The sequence below is a fragment of the Schistocerca serialis genome, chromosome 3 (assembly GCF_023864345.2).
Source record: "Schistocerca serialis cubense isolate TAMUIC-IGC-003099 chromosome 3, iqSchSeri2.2, whole genome shotgun sequence".
Classification (NCBI taxonomy): domain Eukaryota; kingdom Metazoa; phylum Arthropoda; class Insecta; order Orthoptera; family Acrididae; genus Schistocerca; species Schistocerca serialis.
Genome location: NC_064640.1, coordinates 641,268,750 through 641,288,152, shown reverse-complemented (window position 1 = coordinate 641,288,152; position 19,403 = coordinate 641,268,750). Strand labels below are relative to the sequence as shown.

The 19,403-nt window shown below is 45.3% G+C and overlaps 1 protein-coding gene and 1 pseudogene across 4 annotated transcripts in view; both read right to left on the bottom strand.

Annotated features, from left to right (window-relative positions):
- The window catches only part of LOC126470523 (uncharacterized), a 253,347-nt gene that overhangs the window by 204,732 nt on the left and 29,212 nt on the right, over nt 1–19,403 (bottom strand). The gene's annotated exons all lie outside the window — the stretch shown is intronic.
- Nucleotides 7,928–8,044, bottom strand: LOC126471932 (5S ribosomal RNA; annotated as a pseudogene).

Below are 19,403 nucleotides of genomic sequence, written 5' to 3'. Positions count from 1 at the left end.
AAGTATGGGGAGTAAAAATTGTAGAGCGAGACCAAGAGATGAATACAGTCAGGAGAATGGAAGGATGTATGTTGTAGCAGTTATTCGGAGATGAAGACGTTTGTACAGGATAGAGTAGCATGGAGAGCTACATCAAACTATTCTTTAGACTGAGGACCACAACAACAACTACTAGTTTAGCTGTACACATGACACCAGAGTGACAGCCTGTAGAATACCACTTCAACCAGTTTTCCGTACAGATTTGAGTGAATGCAAGACTGTTGCACAACTCCTGGTTTCAAACTGTCATATCGTCTATGACTAGCAGAATGTGTGAATAATCAGTCATAGAGAAATATTCATATTAGTAAGATTCATTTTTCATAGAATTTTGCAACGAATTATAGTACAATTGTTGCCAGAGTAGATACATTTTCCACCAACACGTGAAGTTACAACGATCACGACGATGCTGTCTACGAGTTGGAAGTCCTGTTGACAGACGATATGTCCTGTGTACGTAACAGTGGTAAAACCCACACCACCGAGAATTGTACTGTGTTCGTACATAAATTATAAGACCAACCAGTGTCTCACGTACGGAGAAAAAAAAAAGGCAGTAGTTTCGTCATTACTAAAAAGCAGTATTCTTTTATGAAAACTGCACGATTCTACCGGCAATTCACTTCAAATTATTGAGTTTTACATTTTCTATTCCTTTCGGTCCATGCGATATTTAAATCCGGATACATCGCTGTTCGTATCTGAAGATAGTTCATTACTGCTTTCTTCTGCGTAAGCTCATGTACATAGACATTTTAATCGTCGCTGTCTGCTTCCGTGACCGAGGTAGCTACATCACGGATTCCATCTTCTTGTCTCTATGTTATACTGCCTCGGACGTTTTGTATCAGCCGACGTTCGCATACGTAGCAAGCTTACGGCTTCTTTTTCTATGTAATTGCGTGGGTTACTGACGAACTGGACAATATACTTAAGTGTACTGAACAGGGCATATCCTCCATTACATATGCTTTTGAGATTCCTGTTTAGAGACCTAAGCAACACAAAATTTGAATGAGCTGGACGTTCCAGGCCAAGTAATATACAAGGTCGAACAAAAAGTTTCCGTTGAAGGCCGTACAGTCTAAAATCGCCATGAGAATTAAATAATCATCCCATCGACGCACCAGGTTGAAGATACCCGTTTGGTAAAATACGATGTCCTGCTGCGTTAAGTCCGTAACTGCATGCTACACATCCTCGTCCGATAGGAATTGTCGACGCTTCAAGGCCTTTTTTAAGAAACCGAAGACATGATAATACGATGGGGAGAGGTCAGGACATAGGGTGGGTGCTCGGGTGACCCACTTGAGTTGGCGTCAGTTGTGCTGGGCAACCAGATCGACTGGTGTCTTGTGTCGAATCACGATCAGCAGGGAACTTGGCGCAACATTCCACAACGGTGGTTTTCGAAGGACATGATCCTGAATACACATTCTTCTTTTCCGATGGGTGTCTACCGGTGTTTTCCCTTCGGCAACCAAGAAAAAAAAATAAAATCACGTTGGTCCTCTTTGTACGCATCTGGTAATAACTTCGCCATAGTTCACGTTTCCGCATTGAGCGCGCGCGTGAGACACGAAAGCCGCAGTAGAACCTTGCTTACGAGAGGCGTTCAATAAGTAATACAACACATTTTTTGTGCTAATTTCGGTTGCAAAAAATGCAGAATTTGTTGTGGGGCATAGTGGAATATCCCCGCTCTATAGTTTCATGAAGTTCCGACAAATGGTGACGCCATACGTAGCCTTCAAAATGGCGTCTGTAACGGCGGTGCGTTTCAAGCAGACAGCTGTCATTGAGTTTCTTTTGGAGGAAGGACCATAGCATCGCAGATATTCATAGACTCTTGCAGAATGTTTTCGGAGCCAGGGCAGCGAGCAAAAGCATCGTTGAGAGAGGCGTCTGTCGTCTTCGCCACAAGGCCGCGCAAACCTGTCCGATCTCCCGCTTGCCGGCATGCCGCCCACAGCTGTGACTCCCAACAATGATACAACGTGCGGACACTCTCATTCGATTTGAATGGACCTGTAAAGTCATGGCGACTGTCTTCTGGGATTCTGAAGGGGTTATTCTGTTAGATGTCCTCTCTAATGTTGCTGCGTTCAACTCTGAAGTGTATTGTGCTGCCCTCAGGAAACTGAGGAAACGACTTCAGCGTGTTCATCGCCACAAAAACGCAAACGAACTCCTCTTTCTCTATGAAAACGCAAGGCCTAACACAAGTCTGTGTATTCGAGAGGAGCTCAAAAAGCTTCATGGGACTGTTCTCCCTCATCCACCCTACAGCCCGGATCTCGCACCATCCGACTTCCATCTGTTTGGCCCAACGAATGAGGCATTCCGCGGGAAGAAGTACATGGATGATAAGGATATTGATGCAGCAAGACGTTGGCTCCGACGTGGACCAGTCTTTTGTAGCCAAAAGAAGGGGAATAATATGGTATGTTGGAATTCTAAATAAAATAAATCTGCTTTTAGAAAAAATGTGTTGCATTACTTACTGATCTCCCCTCGCTACATGTCGGTGCTTATGTACCCGTTACGTTGCATATACGCTGCAGCAACGCCCTCAAACGCGAACTTTTTGATCGTCCCTTACAGACACCTAAGGTTCTAGCAGTGAAGTTTATATTTAATTTGTGTTGACGTATATATGAACGGAAGCAGAACAGCGGATTGCTAGCTTTCCACTTTTGTCGAAATTGTTTAAACACGTTCCCAAACGGAAAGTCTCCTGATATATTTATTGGCAATGACAAAATAACAATTTCCTTGCCAGCCGCAGGAGCTAAATTATTACTTTTCTCTCAAAAACTTTGCTGGCTGCTGGATAGCCACAGAATCTTTGACGTTGTAATTCACCGAATTTCATTAATTGGTGAAGGAGTGTAATCAAAATGAAAGGGAAATTTCTCAGTTTAATGACTGCTAATATGCAGCCAGCATTTGAAGTTACGATTGCTACTTCTAGCGACAGTTGCAGCTACTGTTATTTTTCTTCTTTTCAAGTTGACATTGGTGCACTGTCTGACCAAAAGAAACTTTCAGACACGTGCGATACGTAAAAAAGTAATGATAAACATTTAATGGCACTTCCTTCTCGATCCTTACAAACAACGAGGTAAAGATGCAAAGAATGAAAGAAACTACAGAACAGAAACATACTATAACAGAGGAATAATGTGCAAGAAAGGAAGAAAATTAACTTTACGGTTTACGTCATTGTGGATGTAGATAGTGATCTGACATGGTTCATTTACTCAACTAGACGCGGGTGGGGAAAGAAAATCGGAGTCGCCCTGTCGAATGAACTTAAAATCGCGTGGCATCTCACTCAGCAGCTTACGTGCAATCACAAGGAGAAAATTTTACTTTCCTTAGCGGGTAGAGTCCATGGGGATAAGAGATACAGAAGTTCTCCATTAATACAACAACAATACTTCAGCAGAAAAAGAGACTATAAAAATCTGGCGCAGTAGGAGAACTTTTGACAGCAGAGATAATAGTTCCTTTGCTGACGTCGGGAAAAGAAGACAGAATTAAGATATTGCTGAACGGAAAATCCAGTAGGCAGGATGGAAGAAAAGGCTAGATGAGGTTCCTGGTACAAATAATTGAGCCTGTCGGCTTCATACAAATTGTAGCAATATGAAACACCTTCTTGAGTTAACGAAGTGAGACAGTGTTTGACAAACAATCGACTTATCCAGAGAACTACGCTACAGCACGCTACTCCGATTGAACTTCCAGTTTGTAGCCAAAAGTGCATCGTAGAACTTTCTCACGTTTAAATCTGTGACATCATCTCATTACACCGATTTGTGGAGTCCTATCGGTCTTGTAGCTCCGAAGTGCATTTTATGGCTTAGAATACGAGGCTCATAATAGTGAATTCTATACAATAACTGTATTCTGCAGACACATAGGTGCTGAAAGAACTTAGTTCTGCATATTTGAGATTCGACAGAAACACACACATTTCTAATTTCGTCGAAGTCTACTTTCATTTCACAATAATGAACACAAAACATGGTAGCAGAATGAAGTAAAGCACTGGGAAACTATTCCCGTGAGCATTTTGGCCAGTTTAACACTATAACTTTCCGCGAAAAAATGAAGAAGGTGATTTCATTGAGTACGTCAATTCTCCAGAGCTTTGCAGTTTTTCGGTGCTAGGATCGGCACAGTGGCTTTTCCTGAACGCTTAGTACCGGAGAGCGAACTGCTCTGTAAACATCTTGTTTTTGCTTTACCACAAACATAAAGATATGGCTGGTATTATCGGGTAGTCAAGCATGGGATTTATCGAATAATGACAACAATAAAATAAAAACATTCTTAACAGAAAGAGGGCTCAGTGTTGCCATCAAATGAAAATTTTACATTTTACCTACAGGAAATTAGTCTCAGGATCCGGAGTGGCACCTTGTTTAGACGAGTATTCCCTGAGGGTTAGTTATGGCTAAGAACACTGAGACACGAAATAATGAGTTTTATTCATAAGGGGCGCCCAAATGAAAACGAGACAGGTCGGGAGAAAAGTAAATAAACTGTTTATTATTTCAAAAGTAATCGCCATAACTGTTAATACATTTATCCTACTGGAAAACAAAACGGTCAATGCCTTCATGGAAAAACGGTTGCTGTAGTCTACTGGAGGATGTGTAAGGGCTTCCCAGGGAAACTTCTGTAATGTAGTTAAAACAACAGGCACGGCAGATCCGGAAAGTCATGACACCTTCTTCTTTGACTTCAAGAAATCGTTTACTTTCTGAGACATTAAAATTAACGCACAGCGGTACGTGGACACTTTGCAGAAATTGAAGCGCGCGGTCAAGTCCAGCCGCCCAGGCATCATTCTGTTGAAGGATAAAGCCCGGCCACACGTTGCCAAGGTTGTTTCGACTACTGCGCATAAGTTTCCGTGGGAAACCCTTACACATCCTTCATTCAGTGCCGATCTCTGCTCATGCGATTTCCATATTTTTTGGAGCCCTGAAGAAAGACATTCGTGGCCGTCGATTTGCTTCGGACGAAGAGGCACACGCCTGGGAACAATCACGCTTCAGTAGGCAAACGAAAGCATTTTTTCATGAAAGCATTGACCCTCTTATCTCACAGTGGGATATATGTAATAACAGTTACGGCGATAGCTTTTGAAATAAAAAAAACAATTTAGTTAGTTTTATTCCATTTGTCTCGCTTTTATTTCATTGTAAAAGTAACATCGTTAAAAACATTTCTAAATTTCTTGAAGGATACATAACATGTATTTAAATCTACAGATTTCTGACAGTAAGTGGGTTTTTTCGCTATTACGAAAGTAAAAGACTAGATCTTAAAGATTCAGGCAATGAGACCGTCGTAGATCTACGTGGAATACCATGGTTGTGAGTCATGGACAGTTACAGTATTTTTATCAGGTGCTAATGAAGTTTGTAAATTTTATTAAATATATTTTTCGTGTTATGTGTTTTTTGATAATAATTAATTCAAAATTCTCCACGATTAATATGTAAAAGAGAAGTGCAGGCCTTGACATGGTTATTAGGCTTTTCCAGGTCATTAGACTTGAACGGATTTACTGCGTGTTCGACGGCATGTCAAGTGAGGTATCACGACACAAGGATACGGCGTTGCTTTCAAGCGGTGACAGGATGCTAGAGCTGAGGGACAGCTGGTGACATTGTCGCACGGCGTCTGACTGGTGTTCTGTATGATCTGCTGCTTGTTTGCCTGCCTGAATGTGTCACAGTTTCACAGTTACCTAACACTGGACTGGAATATAGACCAGTCGAATTTATATTGTCTCCCGGAGTCTCATCTGGCAAAGACAGGTTGCACGTCCCGATAACATCTTAGAGTGAGTCCCATGCGTGTCCTCATGTGGTGGTAGTCATCGTCGTCGTCATCGTCAACTTTACGTGGAGGAAATAGTTATATGCCTGTTCCGACTTCACAAAGTTTCCTTGGTCGGCATGTGCCTCTCTTTCCTTTCGAGTTTTAGTTCAGTATTTACGTGGATAGTCGTTTACGTTTCATTCTACATTCGCACGCTGGTTACACCCGTCTCAGTATTTAGCTATTTCCTCATTAAGAGCATTACATTAAACTCATTTCGAACATCTTTATTCCTTACTAGCGAACCCCGCAATGCTGTACAATTGCTAAATATGTATGAGAATTGGATATACGCTCTAAACTCGTTCTCCCGTCTCTCCAGCCACCTCCTCCTGCCCCCTCTCCCTCCATCACCTCCCTCCTGCCTGCTTCCCCCCCTTCCTCTCTCTCTCTCTCTCTCTCTCTCTCTCTCTCTCTCTCTCCTCCTCCCTCTCTACAAGAATTTCTCCCCCCCCCCTCTCTGCTCCCATCTCTCCATCTCTCTTGACCTTTAGCCTTGTTTACTGTTACTTCAAACGAAACCATGATTGGGAATTGAAGTCGCTTAAAATAAATGGATAAATCGTTTGGAATCATTGGTATACGGCTATGAGGAGACCCATCTGATGGGTCTGTAGGAATAGTAGCTTCAGTGACAGTATTTCGCTTAGTTTAAATCCGCGAATATGTTGCATTAAAAAGTTTTGGACGATTCCTATTTCGTACCAGTACTCTAATCATAAGCATGATATAAATTTTATGTATACAATTTCCATATACAGCAAAACACAACATTTTCTTTCTCGCAATCGATTTTAACGGAAAATCGGTACATCAGAGGTAGTGAACCTTTTTTTACCTACCGCCCACTTTTGTATCACTGTTAACAGCAAAAATTTTACCGCCCACCGTTTCCATAGTAATGGTGATTTATAAAATAGGGAAGTGACTTTACAAATTTCTAAAGCATAGTTACAGCAAGCTAGAGCATTTAATAGTAATTACTTATGAAATACTTTATGCCCCCTACTGGCCTCCGCCTACATGAAAGCTGGAACGCCCACTAGTGGGCAGTAGCGACCAGGTGGACTGCCACTGCTGTACATGGTCGTTTAAAGAAAAGAAATGTTCAAATGTGTGTGAAATCTTATGGGACTTAACTGCTAAGGTCATCAGTCCCTAAAGCTAACACACTACTTAACCTAAATTATCCTAACGACAAAGACACACACCCATGCCCGAGGGAGGACTCAAAACTCCGCCAGGATCAGCCGCACAGGGTCGTTTAAAGGAATTAGAGCCAGCCTTACAAATGTTTATTAGGCCAGCGTCTAAAATTTGAAGTAAACAGGCCAAGAACTTTTCGAGACTTTTGCTAACAATATTTCCTATTCTATACATATTGGGTTTCGACTATGTACTGCTGACTGGAGATGTTCTTCACTTTCTTGTATTATTACTTTATCATCTGAAAATGGTTCAAATGGCTCTGAGCACTATGGGACTTAACTTCTGAGATCATCAGTCCCCTAGAACTTAGAACTACTTAAACCTAAGTAACCTAAGGACATCACACACATCCATGCCCGACGCAGGATTCGAACCTGCGACCGCAGCAGCAGCGCGGTTTCGGACTGAAGCGCCTAGAACCGCTCGGCCACAGCGGCCGGCTGTGAATAAGTAATTCATACCTATGGTAATGTAGTCATGTAATCACAAGGTCTTTCTTTTTACAAACAAACAAAATTATTACATAATTATGGATTAGAACTTCTGAAAAACTACAAAGCCACAAATTACTGGGGGAGATGATTGCACAGCACTCCGTCTTCAGGCCACAAGTGGCCCATCGGGACCATCCGACCGCCGTGTCATCCTCAGATGAGGATGCGGATAGGAGGGGCATGGTCGTTATGATGGTTTTCTGTGACTGGAGCCGCTACCATTCGGTCGAGTAGCTCCTCAATTGGCATCACGAGGCTGAGTGCACCCCGAAAAATGGCAACAGCACATGGCGGCTGGAGGGTTACCCATCCAAGTGCCAGCCACGCCCGACAGCGCTTAACTTCGGTGATCTAACGGGAACCGGTGTATCCACTGCGGCAAGGCCGTTGCCGGGAGATAATTGGGAACTGGTTTAGTATTGTATTCAAGCTTCTATGATCAAAACTTTGGTAGATGAATGGTTTTTTTTTTTTTTAGTGGGGTTTAAGGGCGCTCAACTACTGAGGTCATTAGCGCCCAGTCACAGTTATTAGAGCACATGGAATCTAGTAAAACTCAAGGGGAGGGGGGGACACCAGAAAGGCTTGACAAAGATGCAGATAAAATAAGTAAAAAAGTTAGATGTCTTCGGACAAGCCAGTCAAAGTTATAAAACGCAGAACACGAGCAGCTGCTCGAGCGTCACCAGCTAAAATATCCGGTAAAGTAGATGGCAGGGACAGGACAACACGAGATTGAGTAAAGCAGGGACACGACAATAAAACATGGCGCACTGTTAATGCCTGACCACAAGGGCACTGCGGGGCTGGGTCACCGGAGAGCAGGTAGCGGTGGCTAAACCGGCAATGCCCAATCCGCAACCTGGTCAGAAGGACCTCCTCTCGCCGAGATGGTCGGGAGGAGGTTGTCCAAGCAGTTGGGAGCGTTTTTACTGCCCGGAGCTTGTTTCCTTGGAGGGATGACCAAGCATCCCACCACAACGACACAAGCCTCTTACAAACATCCCCACGAACGTCAGATGACGGGACACAATGGGAGGCTGGCCGAGGCAGGAGGACTGCAGCCTTGGCTGCAGCATCCGCAGCCTCATTCCCAGGCACTCCTACATGTCCGGGAACCCACAGAAAGCTGACAGGAGAACCATTATCAGCGAAAGAATGGAGGGACTGCTGTATCCGTTGAACCAAGGGATGGACCGGATAGGGAGCTCCAAGGCTCTGAAGAGCGCTGAGTGAGTCAGAGCAGAGTACATACGATGAATGGCGGTGGCGGCGGGCATACTGAACGGCCTGATGGAGAGCAAAAAGCTCGGCCGTAAAGCTGGAACATTGGTCGAGGAGCTGGTATTTAAAGGTGGCGGCCCCGACGACAAAGGCACAGCCGACACCATCATGTTTTGGAGCCATCGGTGTAAATAAAGGTGTGACCGGCAAGTCGAGCACTAAGTTCGACAAACCGTGAGCAATACACTGCAGCCGGAGTACCCTCCTTCGGGAGTGAGCTGAGGTCGAGATAAATATGAACCGGAACCTGGAGCCAAGGTGGTGTCGGGCTCTCACCCTCTCTGAAGGTGGTAGGGAGGGCAAAATCCAATTGTCGAAGCAGGCGACGGAAGCGGACTCCGGGGGGCAGCAGGGCAGACACATACAACCCGTACTGACGGTCGAGAGAATTGGCAAAGAAGGACTGGTAAGAGGGGTGGTCGGGCATAGACAACAGCCGGCAGGCATACTGACACAGCAGTACGTCGCGCCGGTAGGTCAATGGTAATTCGGCAGCTTCAGCATAAAGACTCTCGACAGGACTAGCGTAGAAGACTCCAGTCGCAAGACGTAACCCCTGATGGTGGATGGAGTTGAGACGGCGTAAGAGGGATGGCCGAGCAGACGAGTAGACGAAGCTCCCATAATCCAGCTTCGATCGGACTATGGCGAAGCAGGACAGTGCGATCCGCTCCCCAAGATGAACCACTAAGAACTCTGAGGACATTAAGGGAACGTGTACAACGGGCCGCCAAATAAGAGACATGCGGAGACCAACACAGTTTCCTGTCCAACGTGAGCCCTAGAAACTTAGTTGTTTCCACGAATGGGAGAAAAACGGGACCGAGATGTAAGGATGGCGGAAGGAACGGTTTATATCGCCAAAAGTTGATACAAACCGTCTTCTCTTCAGAGAACCGGAAGCCATTTGCCACGCTCCATGAGTATAGGCTGTCTAGACAACGCTGAAGGCAGCGCTCCAGGAGGCATGTTCTCTGGGCACTGCAGTAGATCGCGAAGTCATTGACAAAGAGAGAGCCTGAGACATTAGTTGGAATGCATTCCATAATTGGATTGATCGCGATGGCAAAAAGGGCTACGCTCAAGACGGAGCCCTGAGGCACTCCGTTCCCCTGGAGGAAGACGTCGGACAATACGGAACCCACACGTACCCTAAACTTTCGATCCGTTAAAAAGGAATCAATAAAAAGGGGCAGGTGACCGCATAGGCCCCACCTGTGCATAGTGCGGAAGATACCTCCTCTCCAACAGGTATCATAAGCCTTCTCCAAATCGAAGAATTCGGCTACCGTTTGGCGCCTTCGCAAAAAGTTGTTCATGATGAATGTCGACAAGGTCACAAGGTGGTCAACAGCGGAGCGGCAGCGACGAAAGCCGCATTGGACATTGGTAAGTAGCCGTCGAGATTCAAGAATCCAAACTAACCGAGCATGAACCATGCGCTCCATCACCTTACAGACACAGCTTGTAAGAGAAATGGGGCAGTAACTAGAAGGAAGGTATCTATCCTTCCCGGGTTTGGGTATAGGAACAACGACGGCGTCACGCCAATGCCTAGGGACCTGACCTTCGGTCCAGACGCGATTGTAGGTACGAAGAAGGAAGCTTTTGCCCGCTGGAGAAAGGTGTGCCAGCATCTGAACGTGAATGGCATCTGGCTCCGGAGCAGAGGACCGGGACAGTGCAAGCGCACATTCGAGTTCCCGCATAGTAAAGGGGGCATTATAAGTTTCCAGATTCAGCGAGTGGAAGGAAGGTCGCCGAGCCTCTTCTGCCTCTTTCCTGGGAAGGAAGGCAGGGTGGTAATGGGTGGAGCTTGAAACCTCCGCGAAAAACCGGCCGAAGGCGTTGGAGACAGCCACAGGATCAACGAGGATCTCATTACCTGAGGTCAGGCCAGGTACCGAGGAGTGGGCCTTAATGCCCGACAGCCGGCGCAGGCCACCCCATACGACAGAAGAGGGAGTAAAACTGTTAAAGGAGCTGGTGAAAGAGGCCCAACAAGCTTTTTTGCTGTCTTTGATGACTCTACGGGATTGCGCTCGGAGTCGTTTGTATCCAATACAATTCGCCAACGTAGGATGGCGGCGAAAGGTGCGTAAAGCACGTCGTCGAGCACGGATAGCGTCTCTACAAGCCTCGTTCCACCAGGGGACGGAAACGCGATGTGAAGAAGAGGTAGTACGAGGAATGGAACGTTCGGCAACATTGATGATAACAGCCGTGAGGTATTCGACCTGACTGTCACAACTGAGAAAATCGTGGTCCGGAAAGGTCGCCAGGGAGAAGTCTTTGTCCCCAGTCAGCTTTCGGTATGTTCCAGCTCGAAGAACGTGGGGATGGGGTGTGGTGCAGGAGACGAACGACACAGGGAAAGTCGTCGCTCGAATAGGTGTCAGAAAGGACATACTACTCGAACCGATGGGCAAGAGTGGTAGAACAGATCGAGAGGTCCAAGTGGGAGTAGGTACGAGTAGAGTCCGAGAGGCGCCAGTATTGAGGCAGACAAGATTGAGATGGTTGAAGACATCCGCCAAGAGTGAGCCTCTTTGACAGGATGCAGGAGAGCCCCAAAGGGGATGATGGGCATTGAAGTCGCCAAACAATAAAAACGGCGGTGGAAGCTGAACAGTCAGGTGCATCATGTCACCCCAACTAACAGCGGATGACGATGGAGTGTAGATGGTACAAACTGAAAAAGTAAAAGCAGAAAGAGTAATACGGACAGCTATTGCTTGGAGTGGGGTGGTGAATGGGATGGGATGGTAATAGACATCGTCCCGAACGAGCAACATGACCCCACCATGAGCTGGAATACCGTCCGCAGGGATGAGGTCAGACCGCTCCGAGGTATAGTGGGTAAAAGCAATACGGTCAGTTGGGCGCAACTTCGTTTCCTGGAGACCAAGGACGAGCGGACAGTGCAGGCGGAGGAGCAGTTGTAATTTCTCCCGATTAGATCGAATACCTCTTATGTTCCAATGTAACAAAGCCATCGCTAGGCAGAAAAAAAGGGGGGAACGAAACGGGTGAAGAGCTGGTCACCTCGACGGCCGCGGAGGGCCAGGTTTCGAGGGAACAACGCTACAACCGGCGGGAGGCGGATCCTGTTCCATCGAGTAGTCGACAGCTGCGGCCACTTTCCCGGGTTGTGTAGGAGGGGCAGCATCATTTTCTGACGAGAAGCCAGCTGAGCGCCTGGCAGCAGAGTGTCCCGGCGAAACTGAGGACGGCCGGGAGCAGCGACTAACGGATGGAGCGTCAGACGAAACGCGCCGGGGTGGAGAGGGGTATAGAGACTTCTTCTTGGAGGCCTTCTTGGAAGTCTGAGGAGGCACAGGGATGGTGGGCTGGACCCAAAGAAGGTCCTCACGCGCGGGGTCCGTTTTGGAACGCCAGACCTCGGAAGCTGGGGTCCGGAACGTTTCCCCGATGGACGCCTGAGAAGAGGATCGCTTCTCAGGCGGCGGCGGGGGGGGGGATGAGGAGGAGGAGGAAGGGTGGCCCCTGGGGCAGAGGCCACAGGGGAGGAGGATTTGGAAGGGAGGGATTTGGGAGGCAGAGGCAGAGACCCCAGATGGGGGGAGGAGGCGGAGGGGGGACAGGATAGGGGTGAAGATACTGCGGAACGAGTGGACACAACTGAGGCAAACGAAGTGGTCAACGGCACGGGATGGAGGCGGTCATACTTCTTCCTGGCCTCAGAATAAGAAAGACGATCCAAAGTTTTGAGTTGTTGTATCTTCTTCTCCTTCTGATATGCGGGGCAGTCTGAGGATCTAGGCGAGTGGATGCCAGGACAATTAATGCACCGAGGTGGTGGGGTGAATGTATGTTCCTCATGAAGAGGACGTCCACAATCGCCACAAAGGGCCTCAGCCTCACACCGTGACGACATGTGCCCAAAGCGCAAACACCGAAAACAGCGCATAGGAGGCGGGACGTAAGGTCGCACGTCGCACCGGTAGCACATCACCTTTAACTTCTCTGGGAGAACGTCCCCCTCGAAGGCGAGGATAAAGGCCCCGGTGTTGATGCGACGGTATTTGGGGCCGCGCTGGACTCGCCGGACGAAATGCACGCCTCGGCGCTCCAGGTTGGCCCTGAGCTCCTCATCAGTTTGCAGCAGGAGGTCCCGATGAAAAATAACCCCCTGCGTCCTATTTAGTGCCAGATGCGGGACAATGGACACTGGGATGTCCCCTAGGCACCACTGAGGACCAGTGGTACACCACGTAAGGCGTCCTTCCCCAAAAGGCTCGTACTTCTGTAGAATTTTGAAAAATGGAGGTCAAACCCCAAGGGGGACCATCACATGGAAGGCCGAAACGGTTGAAACTCCTTTCAGTCGCCTCTTACGACAGGCAGGAATACCTTGGGCCTATTCTTACCCCAGATCCGCAGGGGGTGGTAGATGAATGAACTGGTATTTCAAGTTTTAGGAACAAAATTGCCTACTTTCTTATTTACAGCAAGCTCAGAGGTATTTCCCTTCTGTATCAATGTATCCGTTCGTATTTCGCTAGTGTCAAAGCTGTTTGCATTACATTGAAGTAAAAGTGTATCTTGTGCAGTTTCTATATGTTTTTAAGATTTTTAAATCTGTTTTCTTCTTGAAGACTGTGATATTATTCAGGCTGTGTAAGTCCTCTTTCATTCAGAATTAAGTGCTATATTTTTTCCTGAAAATGTTAGCTGTGATCATAACATCTTTAATGACTTTCGAGTTTCTACTACTATAGCAACTGGAAAAAGATTTTTGGTGCATGGTTTCAATTTTTAGGGTTCTGTACCTGAGCTGGTGAAAATGAAATCCTTACAGGACTACTTTGTTGTCCGTCGGTCCGTCCGTCCGTCTGTCTGTCTGTCTGTCTGTCTGTCTGTCCGAGCGTGAAGATCCCTTTTTCTCAAAAACGGGTATACGTATCAAGTTGAGACTTGTGTCACAAAACAAGATACACGGTCCCTTGGCGGTGTAAAAAAATTTAAGCTTCTCAGTCAATGCAGCTAAAAGATACGACCATTATGTCACATATTTCGATACTCACAAACTCAAACCTGTAGAGTACTTCCCGTTGACCTATAACAATGAAATTTGTGAAGAAGCAAGGTTTCGCATCACAAATAAAGGAAAAAATGGCAAAAATTGTTAATTTGCAATTAGATTGCATAAATATATTTTTGGCCATTTGTTGCTCGTCTGACCGTCTGTTAAGACCACTTTCTCAAGGGAATGGGTAACGGTTTCAAATTCAGTTTTATGTCGAGACTAAGGTCTCTTCGCTGTGTAAACAATTTAAGCTTCTAATTCAATGGAATCAAAAGATGTGGTCATTTCTGTCATATGTTTTGACACTCGCAAACTCACTCATCAAATTCTACTGATGAGCTACATATATACATGTTAGGGCTGGTGGTCTATGGGCCGTCACGGTAGCTCAGCGTGTTCGGTCAGAGAGGCGCTGGCTCTTTGTAATTAAAAAACTGAGTAAAGGGATCAACGATCAGCTTGAACGGATATCATGAGACGTCCGCCCGGAACAAACGCAACGAACAATACCGAAGAAAAAAAAGCGTGTTCAATTAGAGGGCTGCTGCCCTCTGTGATAAATAAAACAGAGAGAAAGGATCAACTATGAACTTGAACGGGTGTCATGTGACGTCCGCCCCGACCAAGTGCAACGAATAAAATTGGACAAAAAACGAAAGTAATGAAGCATGTGCCTCGAAACCTAGAGATAGCGGGATCGGATCTCGGTAGGACCACTTTTTTTTTTTAGTCTTCTTTTTAACCTGGCTGTCACCCCTCAACGACGTGTGGAGTCGCCAGAAGCTTCACGTGGTTCGGATTCCACGTGCTGGCCGCTGTGGCCGACCGGTTCTAGGCGCTTCAGTCCGGAACCGCACGACTGCTACGGTCGCAGGTTCGAATCCTGCCTCGGGCATGGATGTGTGTGATGTCCTTAGGTTAGTTAGGTTTAAGTACTTCTAAGTTCTAGGGGGATGATGACCTCAGAAGTTAAGTCCCATAGTGCTCAGAGCCATTTGAACCATTTTGATTCCACGTGAAATCGTAGGTCTCCTTGCCACGGTTGCACAAGTGGGGTAGGTGAGGGACATGCAAGTCACTGAAGTGGCGTCGAATAGAAAGCCTTGCACCAGGCCACTGAGCCACGCAAAGTTGTTATCTAAGTTCGTGTGGAACCCTGAGTCCTACTGGTACTTGTTATGGTTCTGTCACTACGTTAACTGTAGTTAAAAAAATACTTAAGGGTCCCCACGTTTTTCAAGCTCTTTTAAATATTTTCCCCTTCCCGTGAATCACAAAATTCATTACTGTATCACCACACCGTATTGTCAATTAAGTGATTACACCAGCTCCAAGTAATTTACATAAGTTATAAAAACGTATAACAATTACTGTGGAAAACACCCAGAAATTTATTTTCGTTATTACTCAGTCACATCTCTCACTCTTTTCTGAGATAAGTGCTGTTGAATTCTAACGTTTTCTTTGTTGTCTTTTTCATAAGCACAAGCACACTTCCCATTCTCTTGGTGTGTATTTCTAAATTGTCTTATTTACGGATAACGTTTTAGCTGCAAGAAAATGACAATCATTACTTTAACGCTTCAAGTTCGGAACAAATGACGATCTTCGGTGGAGGGGCTACCTTAAGATGTCCAGAATTTGGGTAAGAAACGACTGCATACTGCCAATCTGAGAATTGACTGCAGCCTTCCGAAGATCCATATTGTGCTTTCGCTAGGCAACGACCACCTATCACGTCACTTGTTTCTCCAAACTCTTAAGTTCGCAAAGATTTTCACTGTGTATCACTGTAATCCACCAATCATCGAGTACCCGTTAACACTAATGTCCATTTATTTATTTTTCAAGGAAGTGATATGACTTTCATTATATTCCTATGCCTGTCTTCCACATTCACTGCATTTCCTCTTTCACAAACTTTCGCTTCTGTATGTCGTTTGTTTTATGTCCGGTTGCTACGATGACTCCAAGTGTGTTTGTCATTAGGATAATTTAGGTTAAGTAGTGTGTGAGCTTAGGGACTGATGACCTTAGCAGTTAAGTCCCATAAGATTTCACACACATTTGAACAATACGATGGCTCAAAATGATCATGCGCAGTGTCTAATTTCGTAAGCAGAAAATTTTCTTCGATGATTTCAGACGACACGTTTTTCCCCTCACTGCGTAGCTCCAACTTAATTTCCTATCCATTACCTGAAAGCAGGGTTTATAGCATTTCATTTCACAAGGTTATTGTATGTACGGGGGCTCCGCTTGTTCGTGCGTGTGTAGTCTGTGTGACCATTTAGCAAGCAACCCTTATCCTTTCTGAGCTCTCATGCTCTCTTTTTTTATTTCTTTCTTATTTTGTTGCGCTTCACAACAAGTCAACAAAGTCTCTCTCTCTCTCTCTCCCTCTCCCCTTCCACACTCTCGGCTCCTCCCCCTACCCCACCCCTTTTTTCCACACACTTAAGCTTTTAGTTGCATCGTCATGCTTACTTGCCCTGACATCATCTAAAAAACTGTCTACCTCGTTTTTCGTCATTAGCATTATACCGAGCGAGGCTCAGAAACACACAGCTACTCTCCGCGAATGAGCTTGCAAAAACTGTTCGCGTGTAAATACAGCCAAGGTTGTAAGTTGGCAGGACAAATGAATTTGAGCGAGAGTAAGATAACTTACTCACATACTGTAGAGTTTCCTGAGTCACATCGCTTCTAAAAATCATGAAGATTGAAGTTATACCATTAAGCTGTTTACTATTTGGAGAAATAACACTCGGTTTCACATTATCTCCATTCTTTATTTCACCAAATATTAACTCCCTTTTCATGCCTTAATGTTATTGTGTCAGATATTATCAGTTTGTACCAGACACGATAGAATTTTGCTTTATAATATTACTGCTTCGTTAGCTGTAGAAAAGGAGATTAAATGTCAATAGAAACAAATTGGCTAGTGAAGTACTCGTCAGACGCGTTGCCACTTTTCTGAATTCCGTTAAGATTCAGTGCCAGTTGATTATAGCTTTAGCTGTAAATGTGTTTATTAGTACGAAAGGGAAAAAGACGAATGTGATTTTGAAAATCATCTCAGGAATCGCTTATACAACCTCAATAACCCGTCTACAAACCACATTCTGTCAAATCGAAGCCCCGTTCTTCTGCTTTACTTGATTGGGGATGTATTGTACAGTCTCATGTCGTGTTCAGCTACTAGGTTCAACTGAATAGCTACGCTGTACATTTGTGGAACTGATTATTAGGTAAAATCGCGTTTCATGTGACCTTTTGCATTTTTTGAGGTACCTATAAACTGCAATCACAATTCTTTTTAAAAATAGCGTCGTAGATTTATTTTACGTTAGCCGATAATGTGACTTACGATGTCAAGAAAGAGAAACGAAGAACAAGAACGAATAGCATAGCACAAGTAAATTATTGGTTAACTAAAACTTGTTTCTATGAAATCAATACATGTAACATTCTTCGGAAATGCTCTACAACGCATTCGCTACCGACTGGCATTACTTCAGCAATTCATCGTAAAAGAAAGTGACACTGGGGTAGAGAGCGAGGGATGGAGGAAGTGAAGGAATATCTTCGTAACCAGTTTGAGTTTCAAGCCTAATGTTCATGTGACTAGTCGAGAAATAACATTATCTCCTGCTGGCCTAATTAGGAGGTATATGCTACGTTTTTCTCTGGAAATTCCGTACATGCATAAATGTAAGGGTTACATTCTGAGGAGTGTGGTAGTGCAGACGGTGAGCTTCCAACAGGGACAACATGTACGTTTTTTTATTGCTTTCAGACTGATGATCTGGGAACGTGATAGACAGTCCTCCTCTCAACTCTATCCACTATACCAGTTATCTTACGGGATTTTGTTGTTTACATGTCTTATATAATGCGCCCGTCCCAGACAATGGGAGCTATCTCTCTTGTTACTCTGAGGACTCGCCGTTAGAACTCTTGAGCGCTTATGTACAATCCAGTGTAGTATCTGTGTATAGTTTGACGACAGCTAGAAAGTGAAAACTCTTAATTTTCTGCATTTCTCTGCATTGCTTCTAGTGCTATTAGTAAGATATTGCCCTTGTCTATAAGAGGGCTGTGGATCGAATTCTGGTTCCGTCTTCCGAGAATATGATCCCTTGGTTACCTGAGCACACTACCCCCGTATGCGTGCACGGTTCATATCTAGATAATATTACCATCTCGATCAATGTAATATACCACTTAGGCTGGAACGCATAACAATTTGTTTTCTTCCACGGGCTCGGAGAACAAGAAATAAGAATACAAACAATATAGAATATTTTTTCTTTTTTAAGAATATTTTCAAGGTCTCTCTACTTGTATTTCCTCACAACTTTCATTCTGAGTCCATTCGCACGTTAGATGGCCAACGAATACAACTGCTTTCAGCTCGAGGGATTTCGGCGCTCTTTTTTCGTGACCGCCAGTTTACACTGTGCTGGTTACCATAATCAGATTTCTAAGCGAAGAATCACAGTCATCTACTCAAACATGGTAATCCGTAGTACTCCATTTATTCCAAGATACGAGTTCACTAGTTTCAATTCAGAATGCGGAAGTGACTTTCGCGCACCACAGAACACAAATCCTCTCGATATACCGGGTGTTCCAAAGTCTTTGCATCAAACGGCTAGGGGTGATAGGTCACGTCGTGGGGAAGAACTTTTGCTACAGGCCGGCCAGAGTGGCCGAGTGGTTCTAGGCGCTACAGTCTGGAACCGAGCGACCGCTACGGTCGCAGGTTCGAATCCTGCCTCGGGCATGGAGGTGTGTGATGTCCTTAGGTTAGTTCTCTGATGACCTCAGAAGTTAAGTCCCGTAGTGCTCAGAGCCATTTGAATTTTTTATTTTTTTACAGACAAAATGTTCGCTGACGGTTTCTGGCGATTCCATGCGCCCGTTTGTATTGGTTATGCCCCTGAGAGGGGCCAGGGCGCACACACTCTGCAGTGCACGTGTATGTTGTGTGTTGCCTATAATCCAGTCGTCTGCTCCGTATGAAATGAAGTAGACCCAACAAAATTAAAGGTACTGATTCGCTTCTAAAATATCTTTCTCCGCTTAGAAACTCATTCTTATGGCTCTCTTGTTGAAAATCACTGTCAATTTTCTGGGGTATGCAGTACGTAGTATACTTCGTTAGTAGACGCTGCTAGTTTGCTGAAACCTCGTCGTCCCAGGGCCAGGGGATATTAAAGGTCGTCTAGGGTTGCCAGGAAGCGTCAGCGAAAATTTTGCTTTTTACATAAATTGTTCCCCATGACCTGATCGATCACCCCTAGACGTCTGATGCAAAGACTCTGAAACGCCCTCTAGAACTGTTACTTGATTTCCCTCGGCTAAGTCATTACAAGTAAAAGTCGAGTCGCTTCAGCAGCCTTCAAAAA